At 43.6% G+C, this 6,687-nt stretch overlaps 1 protein-coding gene across 6 annotated transcripts in view; it reads left to right on the top strand.

Moving 5' to 3' along the window:
• The first annotated feature begins 196 nt into the window (after positions 1–196).
• NUP98 (nucleoporin 98 and 96 precursor) overlaps positions 197–6,687 on the top strand; it is a 103,851-nt gene continuing 97,360 nt past the window's right edge. For 4 of the 6 annotated variants that reach the window (XM_054725608.1, XM_054725607.1, XM_054725609.1 and 1 more), the window contains exon 1: positions 198–467. The gene's annotated coding sequence lies outside the window, so the exon portion shown is untranslated. Of the gene's footprint in view, positions 468–6,687 lie in introns of all 6 variants that reach the window. The other 2 variants (XR_008558014.1, XM_054725605.1) reach the window with 1 other exon arrangement.

Genomic DNA, 6,687 nt, shown 5'->3' with positions numbered 1-6,687 from the left:
TAGCCACTCACCAGCCCACTTCGAGGGGCCCAGTGTGACATCACGACTCCCTTCCAGCCAACCGCGGCGGTGAGAGGCGGGACTCCAAGTCCCTCCCACCATCCCTTCCCTTTCCTCCCCCTAATTCCCTAAGTCCCTCCTCTTCCTCTCCCCGTCTCCTGAAGACCGCCGTCACGTTCAGTTTCAAAAGCCTCGTTGCCCAATGAGCGGTAGGGTGGGCCTAGAGTGGCGTGGTCGGCTGCCAATGCGCCGGCAGCGAGGGCGGAGCGCCCGGAGCGAACCGCTGACGGCGGGCGGCGTGTGACGCATTCGGGCCCTCTGCGCGCTGCCCCCGAAGCGGCGCTCTGTGTCGGAGCTGGTGGCGGCGGTGACGGTTTCGAGGCGGCCGCGCGCTGCTCCCTGAGCGGCGGGTGGCGAACGGGCCTAGGCTTTGACTCCTGGCACTTCCCCTCCCCCACCACGCCGAGGTAAGTCGGGGGCCGGGGTGGCGGCGGCTCGGGACTGCAGGCTCCTCCTCTCCTCCGAGCGGGCGGTGTGCGGGGCTTCCCAGGCCCTCTCCGCGCCCAAGTCTCGGGCCCCGCGCGCATCTGCCCTGAGGGAGGGGGCGGGCCCGCGAGCCTGCGGCCCCGAGACGGACTCTTCAGAAACTGGGAGAGAATGGCTGTCGGTGGAGTCTGGGCCCGGGAGCTCCCATCGCAGCCTACGGTGAGGGAGCGTCCATCTATCCGGTTGTACTTATTCATTTGCCCGGCGATGACTAGGTGGGCCGGGCCAATGAATAGGGTCTCGTTTCATTTGCGGTGGCAGCGCCTTCAAACCCTGAATAGGATCTCGCCGCACTTCCCTTGACTCTCCCGAGTGGGATGGGCTGTATTTGCCTTGGCCTCCTACTGGGAAATTTGCAGTTCCAGGGTTAAGGTGGGTGGATCAAGAGTTTGTTAGCTTTTTGAAACATCTGAGAATTAAGGTCAGGTTGGTGGAGTAAAAGATTATTTTCTGGTCTCCCACGTGTTTCATGTAAAAGCTAATTGGAAAGATGGGGTTTCTAGATTACTATATAGCCATAAGGACCTAAGTGATTAAGCCAATCTACCCTCGATCACGAGCAAGGTTTATAGCTGGAGAAGCCCAGGCCCAGAGAAGGGACAGGATTAGCCAGTGCCAGATCTGACTCAGTCTGGAAATGTGTCTACTAGTGGTACCCTAACCTAGACCAGGAGACCTAAACTTAAAAGTTGGTTAAAGAATGTCAGTAATGTCATGTACTGTAAAACAAATTTGGTAAGACCACAAGTTATTGGATGGTTTCCTGTTCCAAATCTAAAATTTTTATTCTCCTGGGGACTCAGAAGAAAGAGTCCACTAACCACAGCGGTGTTGGAATAGAAAGCAGAAAATATAGATGAGACTTAGAAACGTAGGCAGCAATCATTTTACCTTGGAACTCATGGCTTCTCTCTTGTGCAGAATCAAAGTTTTGTAGTAGAAGAAGGTGAGAAAATGAAACTCAGTTTTGAAAAATAAACTAAAGCATTCTCTGTGGCAGCCTTATAAATTAAGAAGCCCTTGTTAACCGGGTGACAGATGGTATGTTTACTTGGTGGAAGAAGTTAGGATGTTTAGAAAACAAAAACAGAAGTTGGACAGGATGGAGGGACTAGGAAATACATTGGTAGAATTATTTTTTGACTCTTCACTAAGATTTGATGTTCCCTGGCCGGTGATGCTCAGTTGGAGCGTCGTCCTGTACACCAAAAGGTGGTGGGTCCGATGGATCTGTCTCCTCTCTCCCCTGTCCTCCCTCCCTTCTTCTCTGTAAAAAACCATTTAAAATCTTTTGATAAAAAGTAAATAATCACTATATATCAGTAAGATCTTCACTCTTGTTTAGATGACAACAAAAAGAGTAGTATACTAGTTTAAGCTGAAGAGATCTGTAGCCTAAATACTAAGATATGAACGGGATATATTTTCTGTGGTATTTTCTCAGTACAAGCATCACCCTCTTCTGGGAAGTCTTACCTGGCATCCTCTCCAGTGCAAGCTTCCATTAACACTATTTGAGACTTCTATTTATAGCACAAATAATTTTGGATTTTAGCTGTTTGTCTTTTTATTAGTCTGTGGTAAATATTTTTGTCTTATCTTTGTATTCAGGTTGTTTGGCACATAGTAGGCGCTCAGTAAGTGTGTTTGCTTAAATCAGTGGTCGGCAAACTCATTAGTCAACAGCCAAATATCAACAATACGACGATTTAAATTTCTTTTGAGAGCCAAATTTTTTAAACTTAAACTATATAGGTAGGTACATTGTTATTAACTTAATTAGGGTACTTCTAAGCTGGCCTTTGCTAAAAACTCAAGGGGCCAAAGAGCCACATGTGGCTCGCGAGCCACAGTTTGCTGACCACTTGCTTAAATGAATAAACACATATGGAGGAATTAAACCTAAAAATCCTGTATAATAAAACCCTAATATGCAAATCGACCAAATGGTGGAACGACCTGTCGCTATGACCACCAGGAGGCAGACACTCAACACAGGAGCTGCCTCTAGTCCGCAGGCCCCAGGCCAGCCAAGGCAGGTGCCAGTGGTGGTGCCCACACACACCCCCCTCCCCCCCCATCGCCCCACCAGTTGCCCCACAGATTGGCCCTGATTGCCGGTCAAGCCTAGGAACCCTACCCATGTATGAATTTCGTGTAGCGGGCTTCTAGTAGTCTATAAAGAGGCTGGGTATTTGTGTGCTCCTGAAATAGGGGGCCCAGATAAGAGGACTCATAACATTCATGTTACATGGTACTTTGATACCTGATTTTACTTCTGTCCACTAGCTCTTAGATAGCTAAGGGCAAGTAGTGTGTTCAGGAAATCACATTCGCAGCCTAGAGGAAAAAAAATCGGTTATATCATTTTATTGCAATATTATTTTTATGGTGGCAGTTAACCTATGAAGTAAGGGGTTTATTTTCCAATAAATCCCATCTGTAATTATGGAATTTGTTGAAAGGTTAGAGGACTAAGAAATTCAGAGATTAAACAATAGATGTTAGAGGTAAGGTATGTTTCTTGAGAATTTGGTGCATGCTTTGTGTTTGGAATTGAACCGAAGTATAGTAAGTCCTCACTTAACATCATTGATAGGTTTTTGGTACTGTATTGAAACTATGAAACTACTTATAACACAACCAGTTTGAGATAGGTTAATTGATATAAACAAGAGTTAAATTCTTACGGCACCTCATTAACATTATAACAAAATGATGATGTTTGAAGAGTTGTATTTGGAGCAAGGTTTCTCGCCTTGACACTGTTGACATTTTGAACCAGATAATTCTTTATTTGGGGGAGCTGTCTTCTGTATTGCAGGATGTTTAGCAACATTCCTGGCCTCTATCCATAATACCCCCTCCCCAAGTTGTAACAATTCAGACTGTCTCCAGACATTGTCAGATGTCCCTGGGATGCAAAATTGCCTCAGATTGAGACCACTTCTCTAGAGAAAATATTTCCAATATGTATTTCAGTAAAATCATACCTTTATGTGTTGCCTGATATATGCTTGTAAAGTCAGCTAATAAATTGCATTTTGTAAAAATTGTCCTTGAAAAACCTTTAAATTAAATTGTTTTGAAATCTGGTATTGAGAAGCTGCAAAGAGTCCCAGACTCATTTTCTTTAGTTTCTCCTTTCATTTCTGTGGTAGTCTCCAATTCTCTGGGATAGGAAAAATCAAGGTCTTGTTTGAAAGGGGGTAGACCATTGGTTAAATAAAGCAATATGTATATTTTTGTGGAAGAAGGCACAGGAACCTGTAGTTGATATAATTAAATGTGATGCTTTGTGATTCCATTACTGATACACATTTTACTGATATACATAAATTTGCACTAATCAGAGGCTTTGTCCCATTATACTGACACTGAGAATTTTATAAATACTGGTAATTGCCGTATTGAAGAGTTTGTCCTTAATTCAGTGTGGTGTGGAACAATTGCAAATTTTCAGTAGAGGAATAAAAATTGGTTCTTAAAATATAGCTCTAACTAGAGGCCTAGTGCACAAAATTTGTACACTTGTGGGGCAGGGGTCCCTCAGCCCAGCCTGCGCCCTCTCGTAGTCCAGGACCCCTCAGGGGATGTCCGCCTGCCGGGGATCGGGCCTACACTGCAGTCAGACATCCCTCTCACAGTCTGGGGATTTCGTAGTCTGAGACTCCTCGCTCCTTCCCGCCCACCTGCAGCGGAGGCGGGAGAGGCTCCCGCCATCACCACTGCACTTGCCAATCACCGGGCTCTATCTGAGCGGTGCTCCCCCTGTGGGAGTGCACTGACCACCAAGGGGCAGCTCCTGCATTGGGTGTCTGCCCCCTGGTGGTCAGTGTGCATCATAGTGACCAGTTGTCCAGCTGTTCAGTCAATCTGCATATTAGGGTTTTATTATATAGGATTAGCTAAGTCTGATACTAAGTGAGTTTAAACTGGGGTAGATTGGAAGGTGTGGAACTGGATTTAGGCTATAGCAATAGTCTAGGAAGAGAGCAGGTCTCAAAGGTTTTGTTCGTTTGGTTTTTTGGGAGTGGTTCTCAAAGTTTGAGGTCTCTGGATTCCTTCAGGCTTTTAAAACTTATTGAAGACTCCAAACAGCTTTTATGTGGGTTACATCTACTAATATTTACTTTACCAGAAATTAAAACAAATTTTTAAACGATTTGTTGATTTTAAAAAGTAATAAGTTAATTTAACATAAGTAATTTTATGAAAAATGACAAATTTTAGTGACAAAGGTGGTGTTATCTTACATTTTTGCAAATATCATTAATGTCTGACTTAATAGAAGACCATTGGATTTGCAGATTGTCTTTTGCATTAATGGTTATGTTGTTTTGGTTGAAGTATGTGAGCAAAATTCAGCCTCATACAGATACTGGAAAAGGGTGTTGTGTTTTTGTTTTTTTACAGTTTGGATGACTTTACTAATTGAAGGGAGGAGTTTTTAAATAGCCTTTTCAAGTAATTGTAGATGTTCTTTGACACTACACTCAAACCTTTTTAAAAGTTTGTTGCAATATGAAATCTGAAACCATATCATTGAGCTTTTGTGCTCTGTTACATTAAAATTCATTTGTTATTGCACTCTAAATGAATATTATCCATGCGAGATTGTATGAAATTATATATTGATCATTCACTGGGTTATGTATCTCTTCCACATGTTGACGAAGTTAATTGTACAGTTAATATTTTCACTTTTCAGATAAGTCTTTAGAACTTGGGAAGCTGAGGAGTTCTTGGTGGTGGATACAAGTTTTCAAAATTCTAATTTTGTTCCCAATCTGAATAACCATGGTTTGTTACTCACTCTTTGAAATAAAAATGGTGTTCCATGAGAAAATCAATGAGTTTAGTTTCGTCTTAAAAATAATCATACGAGCCCAACCACTGGTGGCTGAGAGGTTGAGCGTCGACCTATGAGCAAGGAGTTCATGGTACATGCCCAGGTTGCATGCTCCATTCCCAGTGTTGGGTGTGCAGGAGGCAGCCGATCTGTGATTTCATCATTGATGTTTCTCTCTCTCCCTCTCACTTTCTCTCTGAAATCTATCTATATAAAAGCCTAAGCGACTGGTAGCTATAACACGCACTGACCACCAGGAGGCAGACGCACAGGCATGGAAACATGGAACAGACTGCTGAATCTCAGAGGGAAGGAGAGAGAGGGGAGGGAGAGAAGAGATTAACCAGACATCGTATATGCATACCAGAGGCCTGGTACACAGATTCGTGCACCAGTGGGGTCCCTCGGCTCGGCCTAGCCTGGGGGGAATGGGCCAAAACCGGCAGTCCAACATCCCCCAAGGGGTCCTGGATTGCAAGAGGGTGCAGGCCAGGTCGAGGGACCCCACCATTGCACCAATCCGTGCACGGGGCTTCTAGTAAAAATATATTTAAAAGTAAAAGTAATCACGTGAGTGTTTTACCTTGAGACAACCCTTGTATTTCAGTATGGACAAGTTCTTTTGAGTACTTCCCATTTTATCCCCCAAAATAATCAGATTATTAAAAAAGGTGTGTACTGAAATGTTGAGAATTAATACCATCATTACTTAGTGCTTCATCAAGGACATTCAAGTTAAAGTGACTTTTTTTTTTTGTATTTGTTAAGTGGGTGGCAGTGAATAATTCAGTGACTGTTAGCACAGTTTGGGGCCTTTGTCTTGATTCATGCTCAGGTTACAGCGGTTTTATAAACCATTGCTTTTTGCTTTTTTTTTTTTAACCATTGCTTTTTGCACCCCAGTGCAGAAGTCAGCACAGTAAAATAAGGTAAATAATGTCTAATACTTACTATGAAAATTGTTTTGACTTCATGGACTCCTTGAAAGAGATCTCAAGGACTTCTAGTGACCTTTCGACCACACTTTGAGATCCTCTAATCCAGAACTAGTTCATACAGACCTAAGCTTCTTTGAAAGGGTTCTACTGTACCCTCCCCTCTTTATTTTGGCCAGGGCAGCTCCTGCTTTTGTCTGTTTCACGTATTGGGTTCCGTAGCTAAAAATGCTTGAAAATCATTGATCAAGGGGAAAAGAATCAAGGGCCTGGGGAAATGAAAAAAAGAATGGAGCGGCTGAATTAGGACTGTCTGTTCAGGAAAAGAACAGTTCATCCTCTGTGAATACATGT

Source organism: Eptesicus fuscus, chromosome 13, assembly GCF_027574615.1.
Source record: "Eptesicus fuscus isolate TK198812 chromosome 13, DD_ASM_mEF_20220401, whole genome shotgun sequence".
NCBI classification, from domain to species: Eukaryota; Metazoa; Chordata; class Mammalia; order Chiroptera; family Vespertilionidae; genus Eptesicus; species Eptesicus fuscus.
This window is presented reverse-complemented; position numbering and strand designations above follow the sequence as displayed.